General features: G+C 37.0%; 1 protein-coding gene across 40 annotated transcripts in view; it reads right to left on the bottom strand.

Moving 5' to 3' along the window:
• cacna1c (calcium channel, voltage-dependent, L type, alpha 1C subunit) overlaps positions 1-22867 on the bottom strand; it is a 171220-nt gene that overhangs the window by 65241 nt on the left and 83112 nt on the right.

The following is a 22867-nucleotide window of genomic DNA, read 5'->3' as shown; positions in this document are numbered from 1 at the left end:
TAAATGGTCTGTCTCTAAAAGTGAAACCATCATTGTTATTAACGTCTACACCTACCCCAACCTTTAACCCAACCATCACAGTCATTAACGTCTACACCTACCCCAACCCTAACCCAACCATCACAGTTTTTAATGTCTATACCTTCCCCAACCCTAAACCTGTCCATTAAAATTTTTTGCGTACAGCCGTGAGTTGCGGAGGCTTTCAAACTTCACACGCTCCCCATTGTACTGTTATTTGCAACCACAGGGGGCAACGATGAGTAGGCTAATTGTTATGACAAAACTGATGAATAAGTCAGCGAGTTGTATGGTGGAGTTGCTAATTAAATGAATATAATAATTTATCAAATGAATAAGTTGTGGATCAATTTGGAGAAAACATTTGATGGAAATGTTCTCTGTCAAGCATTTCCGTTGTCTTAACAATATCTCGTTTTGACATTTTGCATGGTTCAATGGGATCTCTGTTACTGCAAGTTACTGTATGCCTGCAAATTTGTCTTGCGAGTACCATCCACGCCTGCTTTTCTTATGTAAATCCACCAGAGGTTGCCATCCACTGACTGACTGACCGACCGATGCCCCCTCCCACCCCCTCCACTAAACCAAACCGATAGTGTTTTAAAAAGCAATCCAGAAAAAAAGCCCCCTAAATTTTACCACATTATCACCCTGTTATTTACTTGTTTATTTATTTATTTTTTGTGTCTTACCTGCTTTCTGGAACCAATCTTCGCCAGACTCGAACCCCATTATTGCGGTCAACTCTTCTTTGCATCTCAAGTCCGCTGATGTACGCTGCAATAATGCAGCCATACATACTTCTGGCTACATAATTTGCAGAAATGTATATAGGGCTATGTTTTCAAAATGAGCCTTTGTTTATAATAAATTACACAGTCTGCACTGTTTTTATATGAGAATATTTATGGTTATTAATTTCATAGACAGGGTCAGTTCACTGTGGTGTGTTTAGTTTAACAGCCACTACCTTCATTCAACCACCGTTTGAAATGTAGTTTGTTTTGATTGTGATAGTGCCACCTTCATCACAGAGTACAAGCTACATCTGTTTGCAGGCATGGAGATCACACTCAACCATTTTCATTAAATGAATAAATTCACTCTTCAGACTGAATCATCAATGACCTCAGAAGTCATTGATGAACTGTTTGAGTCAGTGGAAATACATTGCACTCGCTAAACTCTCTGCAACTGCTGAACTCAACCACAGGACACAATGGAGGGTGATAACTACTGTAACAGGAGAAGATAATACCCGGACTGAACTACAGAACAAAAGCACAACACTGAACTAAATCAGAGATATTAAATACAGAAAAGACTTTAAACAGCACAAAACTATAGGACAAATAGAAGAAAAATACAGGACTGACTCTGCCACTTCAACAGCACATCAAATTCTATATGACATATAGATATGATATGATATAGATATGACATAAAGCTATGACAAAGACTGAACTACCACACACATTCTAATCTAAAGCACACAAACAGAAATGAAAGACTATAAATTACACTGTTAACAATTTTTGCAAATTACACAGTTTTTATTTGAAATATGAACTATATTTTACTGTAGCATAGTTATGCGGTATGTTACTGTATTTTTAAGTTGCATTGTGATAATGACTGTAGTGTACTAACAATACTTTAAATACAGACAGCAAGATAAATGGTGCTGCAAATATAAATACATTATTTATGGTGTTTTGATATACAGTAAGTTACTGGCGATTCTATGGGAAATTGTTAACAGTCTACACAATATTTACTACAGGACATAAAGTCATTGACGGATAAGCTTCTAAATTACATGACACAGCATAATTTCTGACTTGGGAAAGGTTCAGTCTACAAAAATTTTTAAAAGTCTTTTAAAATCCACACTACAAGATATTACTAAGATACTATACTATTAAGTAGGGATGTGATGATTTTTTCGGGCTACAAGGTCTCGCAAGAGGTGACGCAGTGGCGCAGTAGGTAGTGCTGTCGCCTCACAGCAAGAAGGTCGCTGGGTCGATCCTCGGCTCAGTTGGCGTTTCTGTGTGGAGTTTGCATGTTCTCCCTGCGTTCGTGTGGGTTTCCTCTGGGTGCTCCGGTTTCCCCCACGGTCCAAAGACATATGGTACAGGTGAATTGGGTAGGCTAAATTGTCCGTAGTGTATGAGTGTGTGTGTGAACGTGTGTGTGGATCTCCCCCAGAGATGGGTTGCGGCTGGAAGGGTATCCGCCTTGTTAATTATCAGAACTTCAGACTGTTAACATATCTGCTATATGTTTAAGGTCATCAAGTCTAAAATTGTTAAAAGTTCCTAGATCAAAGTAAAAGAAAAAGGAAGACCAAGCTTTTGTATTTTGTGGGCCTCAAATTGTGGAATAGTCTACCTCTTTAGAATAATCTTTACCGAATTCATGTTCAAGGAGAAACTTCAACTTTTAGAAAAGGATTTTAATACTGGAGTCATTTGAAATTATTTTCGTTTCTTTTATATGTTTCATGTTTTATCAACCTCACAGCACGAAGGTCGCTGGTTTGATTTCGACTAGGCCAGCTGGCATTAATGTGAAGTTTGCATGTCCTATAGGCGTTTGTGTGCGTGTTTGAATGCAAGGTTGTATGGGTGTTACCCAGCACTGGGTTGCAGCTGGAAGGGCATCCGCTGTGTAAAACATGCCAGAACAGTTGTCAGGTCATTCCACTGTGGCAACCACTGAAATAAAGGACTTAGTCAAAGAAAAATGACTGAATGAATGACTAAATAAATGAATGTTTTATGTACTGTGTTGTTTGTATGTTGTTGGTCTTATTTGAGAATATTTATGCAATTTGTGTACAACACAATGGTCAACGACTGTTGTTCTATTGTGTTATATAAATACGTAATAATGACTATAAGCTACAACTGAAATTAAATATTTTGTTGACAAAATAAAAACTAATCTAAAACTAAAACTAATGAAACCCCGACATGAAACGAGTTAAAACTAAACTGAAATTTACAGCAAATTCAAAAGTAGTATTGAAATAAAAGCTAATATAATAATGAATGACCAGCAATCTGACATACAGTAATGCAAATCACCCTGTAGTCACCTCTCACAATCCAGCTCATCTCTACAGCAACATCATCACGTCGCTCAGGATCAGGAATGTTAGGAATCTGAGTGAGATGGCTAAAGAGCATCACCATGACGACAGTACAGAGAGGGATGAGTTTAGAGGAGCACCATGTAAGGAGGAGTTGATGTCACCAGCATCAGAGAAGAGACACTGAAACTAAACAGAGCGTTAAGCGCAACATACACGAGAGAGAATTCTTGGGAGATGTCTTTACGTAAACAACACTGAACCATGAATTCATCATTCCCAAGCACTAATTCGCCATGGCAACGGTGCCACATTGTGAGATTGGGGACTGGTGACGGATTGATTCTAGGATGGGGTTTGTGTGACCAGTGCTTCAATCACTCTCGTCCTTTTTGAGCAGTGTGTTACCACACTGCCATGCTGCTATTTAGGGTCTGACTGTGAGCCCAGAGATAAAAAAGACCAATGGAAATGTGTCCTTTCATGATTTTATACTTTTAAAAATGATTTTAGCACCACCATGCTTTGATTTACCACGGTAAAGGGATGGTATTAAAAAAAAAAAACATATGTAATTTCAGTGTTTCCCACAGGTTTGAAATATACTTGCGGTGGTTGCCTGATTGAAACACACATAAATGGTCAACTACTTGTGACAAACAAAACAACTATATTTTTAATTATTATGAAACGTTTATACACTTTTTATTTTCAATAGGTTAAAGTTATTTTAAAAAGCTGTTGAAATAAAAGAAATTCACAATTTGTCTTACTTTTATGCTACTTAGCAGTCATGTACAGTCATTGACAGGTAAAGGCTGCTCTCTCACTCTCTTGCTCTCTCTCTCTCTCTCTCTCTCTCTCTCTCTCTCTCTAAGTTGCTTTATTGGCATGACATTTATTACAGTATTGCCAAAGCATTTAAGATATGAATGAAGTATGCAATTTATTAATGTAATTAAATTAATAAAATATACAATATATATAATATATATACAAATATACAAATTAAATAAATAATAGAAAAATGTGTAAAAATAGACATTATTGCTAAAAATTGAAATAAACATGAGAATAAAAAGAGTAGATTACTTAAATAAGGCAAATACAATTGGGTTAATAACGATTTCTAATGGTGTACAAATTTTTTGCAGCCAGTATATTTTGTTTGTGAGTATATAATAAAGTTTATCTAAGTCGTTTATTTAATGATTAGTCATTTAATGTTTCTCTCACGGCTGTGCACGCGCAGTCAGCTGCAAAAAAAGTTATGAAAAACGCATTCAAATAACAGCAACTTTATAAAGCAAAAGTAAAACCCAAATCCTGAAAGTTTTAGGAGATTCAGAAATGCAAAAGGCGCATCTATGTGGGTCTGCAGAGCACATGTGATTATCTGAGTGAGCGTTGACTGTTCTCGTGCACACAGAACCAGCAGTAGGAACCGTGTAAAGTGAGGGAAGTTTTCCACTGGTTAATTGATCGCGAATGCTTGGCTTTCTTGGGCAGATACAAAAATACTATTATACACCCGACGCAATAAGGAGCAGGACGTGTTTGCCCTGACGTATTGCTATTTTTAGACCAGTGCAATCTTGATTTTCCTGTTTTCTGCCACGTTGTTTAAAAAATAAATCTAATTGTGCCACTTTGTGGACTCATTGGTTTTCCGGTCAAGAAAAGAGGTGTGTTAAAGCGCATTGTTGGCGCGTTGCTATTTTGAGGAACTAAAATAGACTTTACAAAAGACCAGCTGAAAGCTGAAAGCTATTATTCGTTTGCTGGAAATTAGAACTGAATTTAGAAATAGTTTTGAAACAAATCTTTGTGCTTAATAAACAAAATGAATTATGTAGGTTAATGGATGTTTTTAGGGGAGCGCACAACGTCGTTTCCGTATCCACGAAAGACAGAAAGAGAATTTGAAAGTAAAGGCCGATTGGAGGAGGCTCCTTCTTTGTCCTTGCACTGCAGATGCTCTGTTTAACTGTTAGACCGTGCGCTAGGGTGCAGAGTGTATTTTTTCATCCTTAAAATAGTAACAGTGGATTTGGACACACCCTTAATGCTTTTACGCCATGTGCTTTAGACTTTGCGCCTAGATCGTTAAAACAGAGTCCTATGTGTGGAAGCACTGAACATACTACTGACAAAAAAATCTAACTATGGTGGTAATGCCAAAAAAACGCTTGCAATAATGCAACATAATGCAATAATGTGATATGCTATGATCTAATATAAATGTTTAAATGCATTTACTTAATTGTGCGATGACTGAAGACTTGTGAGAGCTTCTGCAGACATAAAGCTTCAATAAATAAATGCACAAAAAGCTGAATTTGGGCAGAAAGCTGTAAGTCTGTGGTAACTATGACACTAGTTGTCATGGAGACGGTGTACTCTGCAGAGCATTGTTTTGATTGGTGATGATGCCAAAGTGAGGCTCCATCAAACGTCATGAACAGCCAAAACCACAATCCTCCCACACTGCATGTGTGTGGGCAAGAACATGACATTTTTCTCTGTTGAAGACTCTTGTAAAAGACTCTTTAAAAGTTAAATGTGCAGCAGCAGCAGCACATTATTTCATAATTCACAAATTGACCCAAAAAAGTATGTGATTATATTGTTATTGTGTGAGGCCTGGTAATGTTCATGCTCATTGAACACATTTGTTGCACTGTATTTTTAAGAAACTCTCCAGCCACAGAACCACAAAAAAGTTTAGAAGGACCCCTACCCTGGCAAAATCATACCAAAAAAATGTCACTACAAGGTCGAAAACTAACAGTGTTGCTAAAATTGTGCTGACATTTGGTCTCCACGATGTGAGGAATACAAAGTGCACACACACAAGCAAGTAAGCATGGGCCGGTATAAGATTCTGACGGTATGATAACCTTGGATAAAAATATCAGTTTTACAGTTTTGTGATTACTGCTCTAAAATATGCTCTTTATAAATATCTGGGTAAAAAAAACAACAAAATTTTCCCCTTTGAACACAATAAATTTTTAATTTTGAGAAACATTTAAAATATTTTGGAGTTGTAAACATGTTGGGCTGAATAACTCAAATGAATCATAGACTTCTGCTGTCTTCAATAGTTTCAATTACACAGATTTCATTACAATTTTAAATTGCATCTTTGGATATCTTTTCTGCTGGAGATACTGTTGTCCTAAATTTAAAAAATGTAAATAAAAAATCTTACACATACCTTAGAGACGGTATAGCAGAACATTTTGCCGGTTTTAAAACCTTGACTTTTCCAAAGCGTGGTATACCTTGAAAACGTTTATTGTCCCATGCCTACAAGCAAGTGGTATTTTTTTTAACTGAGCAGACAAGGAATGCAATGAAATATGAAATTGTATCATGTATAAATCATTCCTAAGTATCACTGACTGTCCGACATTAAAAGATAAAGTGTTTTGGAGGCAAGGTTCATTTCCTGAGCTTACGAATGAGTGAATAATTTAATAAATATATATAATTATAGTAAAGTATTTATTACAATTTTATTATAGTATATTATATTATTAGATATTAATATTATAGTGAGCTATTTTTGAGAAAACAAACTGAAGATAAAATACTGATGTGGTACAAGATCTAAATTTACGAATCAAAAGGCAACTAAGTAAGTGTTGTTTTCAGTGCAGCACTTCACTTAAAATAAATCTTCATTATGTTGGAATCAAAAGCATCTGAAAGACGGATGCAAAAATAACTCACTCCGAGTGCATAAATATCTGCGTAACAAGCTAATTGTAATGTAGAAGAGGGGAGGAGGGGAGAGCACAGAAGTTATGAAGAGATGAGAGTAGGAGGTGTGAAGACGGAGACAGGACAGAATGAGTGTCTCTGAGAGGTCTTTGGCCTGAGGACATTTGTAACTTGGATGATAGAGAGATCTGACATCTTAATATTTATTAGTGATGACAAAGAACAGTAGACTGGCACTGCTTTTTCCCTGTAATCTAATCAACCCTAATATTAACATTTCATTTCTATGGTTGAATGCTTTCCACATCCAGCTCACAATTTTTGCAAGGATAATATGTCAGTTTACAACTGAGCATTGATTATTATGGGATGTTACTCTGTGATATGGGTGATAGATTCGCCCACAATGGCCAAACACGCATCAGCACGCTTCATTTGAATCTGCTGCTTGTAAACCCAAACACTTGTGAGGCCTGAGCTCCCACAATGCACCTGTCACAAACATCTGTCCTGTTACCGCTGTGCAGCTCTGTGGCATTACATCATTACATTAATATATTCAAGTAGCACATCGCTGCATGATGGCTTGTTTAATTTTGGACCACGGAACAGTCTTGGAATGATAATGAGAGAGACTACACACACACTCATATGCACATGCACACACGCGCGCGCACAAGCACACACGCATGCGCTATGTTGTAATTAAATCTATGAGAGATGTTCTTTATTTTATAATACATAGCTATCATGAAGCAAAATCCTGAATAAATGCATGTTTAACCTTTTAAAACTATTTAACTGAATACGCCTGATTGTATAAATTCCTCAAACTTGAACAGAAATAAACTCACTTCATTTTCTGATACTCTGTTGTCATAGTAACTTGCTGTTAGCCTTTGCAGGAAAACAGGAAACTCTGGGCTGTGGGAACTACATTACCCAGCAGCCCCAGCACTTGATTGAAATAATATTTCAATCAAGTGCGGTTGTGATTAGAGTTACACAATACAGTATATCATTTCAGCATGGATATTCGCAATAGTCACATCACCAGTATACAGTGTTGAGTCTGGATTATAATTGATCATTTTGATCAAGTTTTTTTTTTTTTTTAGGCCTGTGACTGTGTGAGGGTTTTTAAAGCATTCAGGAATAAGAAAATATACAGTTTGTAAAATATTTGATTGAACTGTTTGATTGTTTGATTGAACAACCAACATATGCTCATTCTGTAAACGTAGTACGATATACGTTTCTGAAGATCGCAAATTATAGAGCCGGTGGTTCGTATGGCTGCATTTTATCTTTTTCAAACGCCACAGGGCGGTATGATGCCCTTCCTTTTCTCACTAACCAGCTGACCGCTTATCTCCATGTGGAGTTGACAGGGCCAACGGGGTAAAGATTGGTTCCAGAAAGCAAAAACAAAAGCCCAAAAATAAAATAAACAAGTAAATAACAGCGTGAGAATGTGGTAAGATCTGAAAATGTGGTAAAAATCAGGGGGCTTTTCTTTTTTTGGATTGCTTTTCAAAACACTAAGGTTGGGTTTAGGGAAGGCGAGTGGGCACTGGTCAATCGGTGCTTTTTAAAATACTGTTAGTTAAGTTTAGGGAAGGGGGAGGGTGGGCAGATTGGTCGGTTGGTCAGTCAATCAGTAAGATAGTAATTATGTCGAGTCGCATTATCCTTCAGAAATAATTGTAATATAGAAATTTGGTGCTTAATTCAAATCAGTTATTAATGGTGTACAATAAATAATCATGTTTCCTTTTTTAATGTTTAATCCATTTTTTAAGTCTTGTTATTAAACATTTAATGAAAACAGGATTGTTTGAATAACATTTATTAGAAATATAATTTTTTCATACTAATGGATTAATTTAATGGATTATTTATTGCAAGAAAAACGTTGAATTGTTATATATCAATAATTACTATAATAAGAAATGTTTCTTGAGAGGCAAATCACCATAATATCATTACACCAAAGACTAGAGTATGTAAAAAAAAGTTTCACTGTGCCATTACAAGAATAAACAGATTTTATTATAGATTCAAACATAAATAACATTGACAATTTTCTGTATTTTTGATGACATAAACTGCAATGAGATTAAGAGACTGCTTTATAAAAAATATAAAATATATGAAAGTGCTTAAATACTTAAAAGTGCAAATGTTTTAAGAGCAGAAGGAAAATATATATATACACTACGACTTAAGTCTGCAGAGCTAAAAAGTGTCTACCTGTAGAAATTTTTCTTTTTATTCATTCAAACACTAGGTGGCGTCTGAGAGCATGTGTCATCCAAAATCTCTTATTCAGCTGCCACACACCCCCGTCTCTCTTCCCCTCACACACTCGCTTTCTGAGAGGTGTGTGTTACCAGAATCCAGCCCCCTAAAGTAGGTCAGTCTCTTTCTAGCTCTTCTTCCCTCTTTCACCTCTCCATCGTGTGTGCATGTGTCCTACTGAATGCCTCAGTATAGAAATAGCCACAAATAACTGATGCCACAGACACTGGCATATATGAAGAATGCACACACACACACACACACACACACACACACACACACACACACACACACACACACACACACACACACACACACACACACACACACACACACACATATATCAGTGTCTGGATGATGCATAAGGGTCCTAATTAGCTAATAAAAAGCAAAGTAGTACTTTGCAGAAACACACAAACAAACAATTAATACAAAATCATTTACATAAACACAACCTACATGCATACATGTGTACACACGCACCAGGGGGAGAGAAAGATAAAGAGAGAGAGAGCAAGAGAGAGAGAGAAGAGGAAGAGAAAGGAGGAATCTGGGCCTTTGAAGTGTCATGGCTAAATTAGCCTTTCTAATTGTGGTAGTTCATTTCCGGACTTTTCCCAAAAGCTCAAGATTCAGAGGTCAAATACACAGCATAGTTGCGTACTAGAAAGACATGCGTGCACACTTTCTTACCTAGCTCTTGCTTATAATTTAAGACAGGTTTCTGTGCACACAACTCATAGTTCTCTTTTACATCCATCTTCTTGCTTATAAATAGAAAAAAAAAATGATGCCAGTATAACGCAAAAGCAACTAGTTGACTTAAATAAGCATCAACAGCTGAAAGAAAGAAAGCAGATGTGTATGATTACACTGAATCTGTGCATCATGTCTTAAAGGGACTGCATATTACGTTTCTTTACAATTGCTCTGCTACAAACTGCTTCAGAACCCTGGTGTCAATTTTCAAATTTGAAACAGTCAGTACTTTTAACAGACTGTTCAAAACTCTGCATGGTGCGTTCATTTCTTTAGAGAAGCCTTGCATTTGCAGGATCGTTGATAGCTACATCAGGTTGATTAAATGAATATTCAGTTATTTCAAATGTAACGTCTGAGTTGCATTTTGAAATGGTATCAATTTGATGTTCAATTGTGTTATATTGAAAAGGTGATTTTAGTTCAATGAACAAAGTATCTTTGATTTGTGTGTATTGTATCATTTAAAGCATTTGGAAAAAGAGTTAAGAGTTTTGTAAAAATGTGCAATTTGTGCAATGGTTGCAAATTTTGTGTCTAGAGTTTTAAAAATTGACACCAAATTTGTAGCAAAACGAATAAAATGTTAAACAAAAAGTAAAACTCGAGTGAACAACTTCTGTAACTGTAACAAAAATGAATCTACATCCACTAAGGAGTATATTAGTCCTGTTAGCAGTATTTTAGACTCTATACTGCTCAGTGAGCGCCGTCTTTAGGATGAGACATTAAAGCAAAGTCCTGACTCTCTAGGGTCATTAAAAATCCCAGGATGTCCTTCGAAAATGAGTAGGTGTTTAACCCCGGCATCCTAGCCAAATTTGCCCACTGGCCTCTCTCCATCATGGCCTCCTAACCATCCCCATATCATAACTGACTTCACCACTCTGTCTCCTTTCCACCAATCAGCTGGTGTGTGTGCAGTCTGGCACTATATGGCTGCCGTCATGTCATCCAGATGGATGCTACACACTGGTGATGGATGAGGAGATTCCCCTAATTGTGTAAAGCACTTTGAATGTTTTGAAAAGTGCTATATAAATGTAAGGAATTATTATTTATTATTAACTGAATAAACTAAATTGGCCGTAGTGTTTTTCTTGTGAATGCAAGTGTGTATGGGTGTTTCTGAGTACTGGGTTGCAGCTGGAAAACCATTCACTGTGTAAAACATATGCTGGATAAGTGGGTGGTTCATTCTGCGGTGGCAACCACTGATGAATAAAGGGACTAAGCCGAAGGAAAATTAATGAATGAATATACATCTGATTATTAATTTGCTACCTTACAGCACTTTACATCACTGTTAAGTATGTGATGCATTTAATCCAGACAGCCTTTTCATTTAACTTTCAGCTGACAACAAAACTGGTTAACGTTTAATCAGATTTTACAGCAAACAGCCAGTAAATGACAACTTTACAACCGATACACCTCTGTGTGTGCATGTGTGTGTGTAAGTGAGACTGTGTGTTGGCTGTGCCCATTATAACAGGAGGAACAGCAATAAAAACAGTTTGTGAACTCCATAACAGATGGCTGAAAAACAGAGCCATGCCTTAACAACACACACACTCAGACAACCACCTTCATGCACAAACACACACACCAGTTGTGGGTTATGATGGACTAAAACTGTAGGTAGTGGGTGGTGTCGTGAGAGAGAGAAAGCAGAATATGCAGCTCGCTTACTGAAAGAAGAAAAGATTTGCATTTGGAACAAAGACAACCAAGCGTATGAATGCCGTGTGGCAGGTGAGTCGAAAACGGATATAAACTCTCTAAAGGGGCTTTTTAAAACTCTTGCAATGACAAAACAGCCGGAAGTCATTTATTTTCCATGAGAGTTGCTGATGTGAGGTGACACAGACCATGTAAACCTCAAGCAGACCAGAGTTAAACTTTAGGCAAATGAGCCGTGATGTGATACAGCGTCCACCAATGGAAAAAGAAGCGAGCGGAAGTCATGTGATCTGCCTCCTGATAAAGCAGTCAACCAGCCGCATTCACACTCTGCAACACCGGTGGTTAAATCCCTGTCAACATGAATGCACCTTTAAACTGGGAGATGTTACATAAATGCGGAGAAAACTCATGAAGTTTTCATCAGAATTGAATAATAAAAAAGATTTGCTGCCGTGTGTCAAACTGCCTGCGAGAGTTGTTGAGGAGCAACGATTGTTATTACATCACTTTGACATGATTCATGCCATCTTTTAGAGAGCAATCTCTTTTTCAGTCAAACAATCCATATTGCAGAGTCATTGTAACTTTGAGCTTTCAAATGTTCTGAATCCTAATGGAAACTGCTTTTTAACATGCTGTTTACTTAGCAAAACATGGATTTAGAAAAAAAAGAACAAATGCTCTTTTTGAACAAATGCTTAATGGCTCATGTTGTGAAATATAGCTTTTATCCAATGTAACTTACTGTACAAGAGGAAACAAACAATTACTTTTAGCTATTCAACAGAAACATTTACCCAAGCAACTTAGAATTTAACAAAACAAAACATTTATGCAGTACACTTTTATGCAAATTATTATACCAGAAACAAAGCAATATTTACTTTCATGCATTCAGCAGAAGCTTTTATCCAAAAGCAACTCAAAACAGACAAAACAAACATTTATGTTATGCATTCAGCACTTTTATCCAAGTGACAAGTCAAAACAAACCTTTTTAAAAATGCATTTAGCAGACAAATTATCCACAGCAACTCAGAACAGAGGAAACAAACAAACAAGCATTTAATATAGACATAATATTATTATAATTTATTATCTAGACCAATTTAGAATAGACAGGACAAACATTTAATTTTAAGATTCCAGCTAGGGCTGCATGATATTGAAAAAAAAACTGACATTGCAATATTCTCATTTACTGCGATATAAATGCAAGATGACTGGAATAGCTTGTAAAGAATTCATAATTTTAGATCAACTGGGATGATTCTGTAGGAGAGTGTTCATTCATTCATTCATTTTCTTTTCGGCTTAGTCCCTTTATTAATCAGTGGTCACCGCAGCAGAATGAACCGCCAACTTATCCAGCATAACTTTAACCAGCGAATGCCCTTCAAGCCGCAACCTAACACAGAGGTCAAAATGTCAAGCAAAGTTAAATATAACAGAAAAGATGTAAATAAACAATGATTTAGAATTTTTTTAGGTAGTCAAACAGCAATCAGAAGAAGAAATTTAAAAATCACTGTATAATAACAACAACAACATTGTCTTTTTATTAGAGTAAATAATTATAAAATATACAACTCATCTTTAAGCTACAGGCATTTAATTTATTACGGCCAAAATGTACTTCAAATTCTTACAGCCATGTCATAAAAACACATGCAAATAATAAACTTTCACTCTGAAATTACTCCACTATGTTCTTAACTGTAATGTCTGGTCAACTTTATCCCAACTACATTGCAGATCCCTGCGATGTGACTATTGCGGACTAATTATAATGTGAATATATAGTGCAGCCCTAATTCCAGCAGACACTATTAAGCAAAGCAACTACTGCATAGACAATACACACAAACACTTAAACAGAAAACATTCCAACAGCTGAAACAAACAAACCTTTACTATCATGCATTTATGTAGCAGACTCTTAGATCCAAAGCAACATGATTCATCAAGCCACCATGCAAAAAAGCAACAACAACAAAAACACTTGCCTGCAGAATATTTAATAAAACGCAATAACATGTTCCTGCTCTTAAACAACTTTCTTGTCAGCTCCTCGTCCCAACAAGTTATTTAGAGACATTCATTTATTCATTTATTGTCTTTTTGACTTATTAATCAGGGGTTGCCACAACGGAATGAACCACTAATTTATCCTGCATATGTTTTATGCACCAGATGCCCTTCCAGCTGCAACCCAGCATTGGGAAACACCCATACACTTTTGTATTCACACAAATTTACAATTTAGCTAATTCATTTCCTGTATAGTGCATGTCTTTGTACTGTGGGGGTAACCGGAGCACCTGGAGGAAACCCGAAGGGAGAACAAGCAAATTGTGCAACAGTGCAACAGTGCTAACCACTGAGCCACCATGCCAGCCTATTTCGAGATATTTTTACACAATTCAAAAACTTCTGACCAAGATGATAAAATCTCCCCCTACATTTTGTTTTCTCATTGAATGCCCTGTCTTTTATGTCGCAAAAGTAAAACAAGGTTGTGAAGCTGTGTCATGATTTTAGTATCAGGAGAGCAAAGAACAGAACAGTGTGCCACACTTAAATGTATCCCTCCTGTAGCACACTGATAACTGAACCTCTAATGCCAACAAATCAATGTTTTACCCACTGAAACACACACACACACACACACACACACACACACACACACACACACACACACACACATGCACTCACTGACACTGCCTACAGTGATGCCAGCAGCCTGGCATAAGGGTTACCAGGTGGAACTCTCTCTCTCTCTTTTTCCCCTTCAATGTGCCTTACTGGCATAACAGATAATTACACATTTGCCAAAGAACTTTTGGATAAGAAAGCATTTATATTAAAGCAAAATAGAAAAGAATAGTAATTCTCTCTCTCTTTCTCTCTTTCTCTCTCCATCTAAGGTTAAGGATGTGCACTCATTCACCGTGATTGATTTACTGATACTGAAGGATGAGAGCATGAGTGATTCATTCTGTCTAAAAGAGAGAGAGAGATAGAGAAAGAGAGAGCGAGAGAGGATACAGAATAGAGGAGCATCCAATGGCATGGACACTATAAAACATGGAACCGCTTGGCAAATGTGTGTGAGTGTAATTAAGTTTGAGAGAGATGATGGTAATATATGAGGGTCTATGGGCATCTCTGTTCCTGAGTACAAGGTGACTCTCTTTCTGCAGACACACACACACACACACACACACACACACACACACACACACACACACACACACACACACACACACACACACACACATACAGTCTCTCCTCTCATTTTCTCTCAAACTCTCCAAATCCCTATCTCACATTTATCATTGCCACCTTCCTGTCAATACACGCCAGCAATAATGAGAAACAGGGTCACGTTATACTGAACCTCACACACACTCGTAGACACAAGCGAAAGCTTTAAAATATAACACTGTATAATATTTGCAGAACTAGTTAAATAATCAAATGAGCAAACACCAAAACTTTACATAAATATTTGGTTGGGTCATGAATGATGAATCAAATACCTAATAACACAGACTTACAATTTGTGCAGAATGAGCCATAAAACTGGACAAGTTTAGGGGCAGCCACAGTGGCAAAGCTTGGCCAAACGTGCCTACTGTTTTTATGTGTGTGTGTGTGTGTGTGTGTGTGTGTGTGTGTGTGTGTGTGTGTGTGTGTGTGTGTGTGTCTGTGTGTGTTTGTTTTGTCAAGAGTTTAATGTATTTAACAGATTTTAAATGTATTTTAAAACAAGCAGCTTTCTGCTGGTCAACATGTCAAATATCAACCCGAATGCATTGCATACAGAGAAACTTTCAGTCTCATGCTAATTTGTGGATGTCAAGACAGGATGGTAAACCATAAATGTAACCCAACCATGGGCAACCAAATTAAAGGCAATTTTTGAATAGGATGGCTTCATAAAATCTAATAAAAAGTGATTTACTATGTTCATATTATTGAAATGTACTCTATTAAAACTTAAAGTGTTAATAAAGCAAAACACAGCATTATAAGATATGAAAAGGGAATGGAAGAGTAGGAGGTTTGACTTGATAACAAGTCCAGCATCACATTGATCTGAGAGGAAATTACTGAGCGCCAAATAGAATTTCACTCAATTTCCTCTTTCAGCCATTTTGAAGGGGGCGATGAGCAAATGATTGTGCAAGAAACGTAGAGAGATAGAGGGATTGAGAGGCTACAGGGAATATATGTGTTATGTGTGTGCACGAGGCTTAGAGTTCATCTGTCTAAAACACTAATCAATCAGCCAATTGCTTTATCCAGCTTACTCACACACACACACACACACACACACTCACACACACACACACACGCACGCACGCACACACACACACACACACACACACACACACACACACACACACACACACACACACACACACACACACACACACACACACACACAGCAGTTAACAAATGCATACCTCTTTATGCCCTTACTTATTATTTGAGTTGTGATATCAGCAAGGTGATGTTTGTTTTGTGGTTGTTCACACCTGGTTTGTGTAACACGCCTGCTTTCTGAAAAGATTTCCATTTCTATTTGGCCACAAAATGTGTCTCCGCTAAATGGATATGATTCTGACCATCAAATCTCACAATGTATGCAAACTTAACTAGGTTATGTTGATTTAAATGATGGTGTATCTGACACTTATTTGACAGTAAAGCATTATCACAGAGGACAGGCTAAATAAAACAAAAATATTTGTCTTGCAGATACATGCAAAACATTTAAAATATATTTAGTGTGCATTACTCTATCAAAAAGGGCGAGGCAGTGGCGCAGTAGGCAGTGCTGTTGCCTCACAGCAAGAAGGTTGCTGGGTTGCTGGTTCGAGCCTCGAATCAGTTGGCGTTTCTGTGTGGAGTTTGCATGTTCTCCCTGCATGGGTTTCCTCCGGGTGCTCCGGTTTCCCCCACAGTCCAAAGACATGTGGTACAGGTGAATTGGGTAGGCTAAATTGTCCGTAGTGTATGAGTGAGTGTATGAATGAGTGTGTGGATGTTTCCCAGAGATGGGTTGCGGCTGGAAGGGCATCCGCTGCATAAAAACTTGCTGGATAAGTTGGCGGTTCATTCCGCTGTGGCGACCTCGGATTAATAAAGGGACTAAGCTGACAAGAAAGTGAATGAATGAATAATCTCTTAAAAAGAAAAAAAACACTACCTGTTTAAATCAACAAAATGTTTTTTAATTATTATTTTTCCTCTCCATTCATAGAGACAGGCTACTACAGGTATGTTTTGAATCTCTGTTGCTAATGTTTTTATTTTATTTTATTTAATATTATGTCAAATTATAATTTTTATCATTTACCAGTTAATAACTCTCCAAATATATATTGAAACGATGAAACAAAAAATTAAACAAACATCCCAAACATCATCTGTGGCATTGCATTTTGCTTTTGTACTGTCACAGTATATCTGATTTTGTTATATAGCCTATAACAATCCAAGCAATCAGATTTATCCATCTTACACCTATTCTTTTCATGATCGGATAGCTATCCCTTCAGAAAACAAATGCATGAAGTGACCATGCTTAAACAGCGGCTTTGAGAAAGAGGGAGTATTGCACTATAATTAAAAGACAGCTGATGTGCATCACAGATTAGCAACCTCACAATTAAAGTTTAATCGGACTCACTTTAACTCTGGTCACACACACACACCTCCATATTAACTTCAGTGAGATGCCTATGGCATGTTTATATTGCGTTAAACAGTGTTGAGACACTGTAGAGCATAATTGTGACCTTTTTCAACTTTCAGATTAGACCTGCCTGCTGGCTCAGAAAACATGACATAAAGAAATAAATTCAGTTCAGCCAAGTAATGCTCCCACAGCTACAGCTAATAGCTCTCTTGCTTTATTTGTTCTTTCTGTGTTGCTCTCATTGACGGTGTGATTTCTGCAGTCGGATATACTTTTTCTATAAGGCCAGTACATGATTAATGCCTTGGCTCGACATATAGCATAATAATAATTCGACGGCAACAGTACAAGTAGGTAAGGATGCCTCCCTCAGCAATCTTTTACGCACAGATCCATCTCTGCAAAACACAGAGACATATATATGTGTGAGTGCGTGACAGAAAAATAAAGTGGTCTAGTCTTAACTACATTGTGAGTGTGTTTATATTGTGAATTATATTTATAGCAAAAAATAACAGTAACAGGGTGGTTTAAGGGTTACATATTGTGAGTTATCAGTGCGTGGACAGTAAATAAGAGTCTGTTCCAGATATACGTTCACATTATGCAACAAAATGATCATTATGGTGTATTTACTTCCACATGTAAGAATTACTGACACTGACTATGGCTACAGTTTGTTTACATGCATTGTTATAATGTTATTAAAGTCAGAACAGTGATTAAAATGAAGCTTACATAAAAGGAATATGGCCAATATTTAGTTACAATTATTATAATAAAATACATTAAATAAAATATATGAATGTTTACACTTGTGTTGTATTTCTTCTAAATCTACTATAAACAAACATGCATGTGGTAATCCTCCAGAGAGATATGCATTTTGCCTAATGGAGATATTTTCAGACACAGAAATGCCAACTGACCCAGCCGAGGCTCGTACCAGCAACATTCTTGCTGTGAGGCAGCAGCGCTACACACTGTGCCACGACATCGCCCCTAATAGAAATATTTTAAAACAAAAAACAGGTACAGTAGGCCAGGTACCCAAACTCACAAACATTTAGCAGTTGCAGTAGGAGATGTGATAAACACAAACAGCTACAAACTGAGAAAACAAGCACAATTCTTAGTGGATAGCCAGTGGATAGCCTAAAAGTTGCAAGCATCTTATTCCCAGTTACACTGAAAACGATTTCTAATAAATTGTTGCAAACAATTTCTATGGGCTGAACTAAACAAAGAAATTAAATTTAATGCTCCATTCTGTTGCCTTTTTTTTAAAAACATAAGGTCTAATGCTCACAAAAATGACTTGAATGCATGTCATCTAAGGATTCAATCATTTTTCTACTGAATGAAGTTTGCAAGTCTATATGATACATATAATGTCTAGGCATTGTAAAATACATTACATTACTCACTCACTTTCTTTCTGCTTAGTTCCTGATTTATCAGGGGTTGCCACAGAGAAATTAATCCGCAATTTTTTTTTTTCTCTAGCAACTGTTTTTATGTGGCGGTTGCCACTTCAACTGCAAATTATATTCATTTTATTTTTCATTTTTTCAGATTTTTCACAGCCAAATCCCCCTGCAGCCCAAGACTGGTTACTCACTGACGCTACAGTAAGCAGGGCTGAGCCTGGTCAGTAACTGAATGGGAGACCACATGGGAAAACTAGGTTGCTGTTGGAAGTGGTGTTAGTGAAATCACGGGGAGCGCTCATTGACGGGGACACTATACTGTCAATGAGCGCAGTCTTTCAGATGAGACTTGAAACTGAGTTCCTGGCTCTCTGAGGTAAATAAAAATCGCATGGCAGTTCTCGTAAAGAGTAGGGGTGTAACCCCAGTGTCCTGGCCAAATTCCCTCAATTGGCATTTACCCATCATGGCCTCCCAATCATCCCCATCTACCGAATTGGCTATATCATTGTCTCTCCTCTCCACCAATAGCTGATGTGTGGTGAGAGCACTGGCGCCGTTGTCATGTGGTTGCCGTCGCATCATCCAAGTGGATGCTGCACACTGGTGGTGAGGAGAGATCCCGCTCATGATTGTGAATATATAAATGCACATCACATTACATTACATTTTATTATGAAATCCACTTATCAGTAACACATTTGCCTTTTGGTGGTTTATTCCGCTTTGGCAACCCCTGATATAAATGAATTAATGAATATTTGATTTTTTCTGCCTGCTTCTATTGTATCCATGCAAGGTTCTACAACCTTCTGGAAAATCCTGAAAAAGAGCTGTTAACTGTGGTGAGCTGATAGTAGAAACATCACTGGAGTGGACAGCAGAGAAGATAGTCTGACATGGAGAACCACACACACACAAATGTACACAACAGCCACTAGATCAATCTTACTCAACCGCATCACCTACTGATAACACCTTGAGAGAGTGACAGAGAGAGGGAGAGAAAATAGAGAGAGAGGAGGAGGAGACTGAGCTGATAGCTCATTAGTAAAGTGTAAAGAGACATTTTCATGCAAATGCAATCTCATCTAAGCTTCAGGGATGTCACAAACCTATGGATGAAATGAAAGTGTGTCCGTGTGTGTGTGATTTATCTAAAGCACTTCAGCACACAGGTAGCTTATTAGTAGTGTAAAAGCAATCTGAGCTTATCACTGTTAAGTGGCACCAGCAAATCAGGTTCTGATTGTGCAGTTATTTCTGCCTAAACCAGCTTTACTATATAAAATCACATACTCGTGCATAAGAAGCTACAATGACACAGAAAGAAGGACGATAGAGATAGAACAAGGGACGAGCTAAACCTCCATCATTCTGCTTTGGATGTGGTTGCTAGGCAGCGTGCAGACAGCTAACTATAGTTCGGGCCGTGGGGCAAAGGTGGTGTGTGTGTGTAAGTGAGTGTGTGTGTCTGTTGGAGGACGGCCCCCCTGGCAGGCTGAGAGGATGCAGCTGTTTAACATCCCCAAATACCCCCATCCACCCCCGTCTCTCCCTTTCCTTGCTACTATTTACACCCTCCTCTCTCTCTCTACTATTAAAAGCTCATTTTTCTTAAGATTCTCAAAAACAGACACTGAGTGTTGATTATGTTGCCTGGCAACTTGAAAAGTTTTTTTTTCTTTCCACAGAGCTGAACACACCCACTGATGATCTGTTTTAACAAGTCACAAGGATAACTGATCCAGAACATTCTACAGGTGCAGGTGAGAAGAGATACAGCAAAGCTGTATAAATTGTATATGCAGTATAACTAATGTAAGAAGATTAATAGTGTATGATTTATTTGCATGCATGTGTGTAGTATTAACACAATCTAGAGCTCCTTCTTCAGCTGCACTATTGTTCCTATTCATTAACAAACAGCCCTTCTCTGAGAATTTTTCTCAAGTGTTTTAAAGGGCACATATTTTACCCCATTTACAAGATGTAAAATAAGCCTTTGGTGTCTCCATAATGTGTTTATAAGCTTTCAGCTCAAAATACCCATCAGATTATTTATTATAGCCTCCAGAATCTGCCCATTTTGGTGTCTGGGTACATTGTAACTGTTTTTGTAGCCTGTGGCTTTAAGTGCAAATAAGCTGCTTCTCCCCGCCCAATGTTCCCCCTGCTTCTCCTGCATTACATCAGATGAACAGCAGTCAGTGATAAAAACAGACTCGGATCAAGCTGAAATACAGCTTATTGGTCAAAAATACCAAGTATGTTTGTTTTATTTATTCAAGCTTTTCTGAAATTATGAGTCTCACACAAATGCTGTTTGCAATAAACACAAACGTATTAGCGTTTACTGACACCATGCGGCCTCAGTGTTTATATCGCTTAAGAACAACATGACGTTTAAACTTTTTACATTTTAAACTTATAAAACGTATAAAAATTTGAGTTGGACAGATATTTTAATCCCAGTTTATTTGCAAAAAAATGTACTATGGACATGTGTATACATATTATTATAAAAACATGGTGTCTGTCAATCAATTTGGTGGGCGGTAAAAACAACACTCCTACATCACGTTGCGGTGGGCCTCAAAATTACTGGGATTTGGATCCTATTTTAACATTAGATAATTAAAACAAAAGAGACTTGTTGGGTTTGTATCACTCCAATATGACTGTGGACACACTATACCTACACACAGTTCTGTCCAAACAGCTTACAAAACTTGATTTTCATCATAGGTGCCCTTTAAAAATATTCTATTTGCTTTGCAAATACTGTATTTATTCATTTTAAAAATAAAGAGCTGATTTAAATTTTTATATCAGTTTTATGCAAAACAATTCAATCTTTCTGCAAATAATGATTCTTGAGATGGTTATTCTTCACCATTAAAAAAATCCAATAAAAAAACAAAAACACAATAAACACAGTAATTGATAAAAAAAATAAAATAAATGAAAATCATTTATTCATCCTTGTGTGGCTCAAAATCAACAGTAGTAAACATCTGAAGTGGATCAAAACATTTCATCAAAGTTGTTCTAAACCTATTCTTGTCTTGGGACAATTTTGAAAAAAAAAGTTTTGATCCACTTTAAATGCTGACTATTGTACATGAAAGAATTTGCTATGGGTAGTTAAATTCATGAAGATACTCTCCATCCAAAAACAAAAATATTTGCGTGAATCTTACAATGTATTAAGCAAATCTATCAAAGTCAATCAAATGATGAGCCAAGGGAGGGATTAAAACCAGTGGAGGATTTTACTTCCAGTTCATTCATCACACAGAGAGTGGAACTAAATAGTGTTCAATTACAGGATTCAACATCGCTGCTGTGTGCTCTGCAAATGTACTATGTATTCAATGCATACTGAAACAGTCATGGATCCTTCCCTGTGGGAAAGACACCGCTGGCCTTTTGGTTAGGAGCCAAGATGTTTAACCACTTGACCACACAACCCCACTGCACAACTTTCATTTATTCAACATTGCCCCAGAGCTCTCATTTGGCCACAGTATGAGCTTTGCAGTAAATACATGTACCTAAGCTGTTGTACACTAGGCAGCAAATGTACACAAAATGAGACAAATACATTTAGCATCTTTAATAATGCAATACAACAAAAGTTCACATCATTGAAAGGCTCTAAAAATTAAAAGAAAAATGCTAATAATCATTTATAAACATCAGAAAATATAGAGACATCCACTTTATATTTTGCAGGGCCATCGGTTCAATTCACACAGCTCAGACTTCTGGCAAGGAATAGGCCTAAAATGACCACCGCAGCACTTCTTAAAACTCATTAAATCTCAAAGGTTGAGAATGCATGGTGGTTGGAAAAAAAAGATAAATGTAAAATGGTTCACCAGTTTTGCTAAATGGTTTATGATTATTATAACCAGGATTTAAAATGAACTTTTTACTGACTATGAAACATCCAAGTTACCAGCCATTCTAAGCTTTACTTCACAAAACAAAGTCAACAAAGTCTATCCCTGTTTCAATATACAAAATGTTAGCTTTTATGAATTTCAATGTACTTTTCAAATATAGCTTACTCCAAAATTAATGTTTAACGGTAAACACTTTGAACATTAACAAAAAGCAGTTAAT

The sequence above is a fragment of the Danio rerio genome, chromosome 4, assembly GCF_049306965.1.
Source record: "Danio rerio strain Tuebingen ecotype United States chromosome 4, GRCz12tu, whole genome shotgun sequence".
Lineage (NCBI taxonomy): Eukaryota > Metazoa > Chordata > Actinopteri > Cypriniformes > Danionidae > Danio > Danio rerio.
The sequence above is the reverse complement of the archived record's forward strand: the minus strand, read 5'-3'. Positions and strand labels throughout refer to the sequence as shown.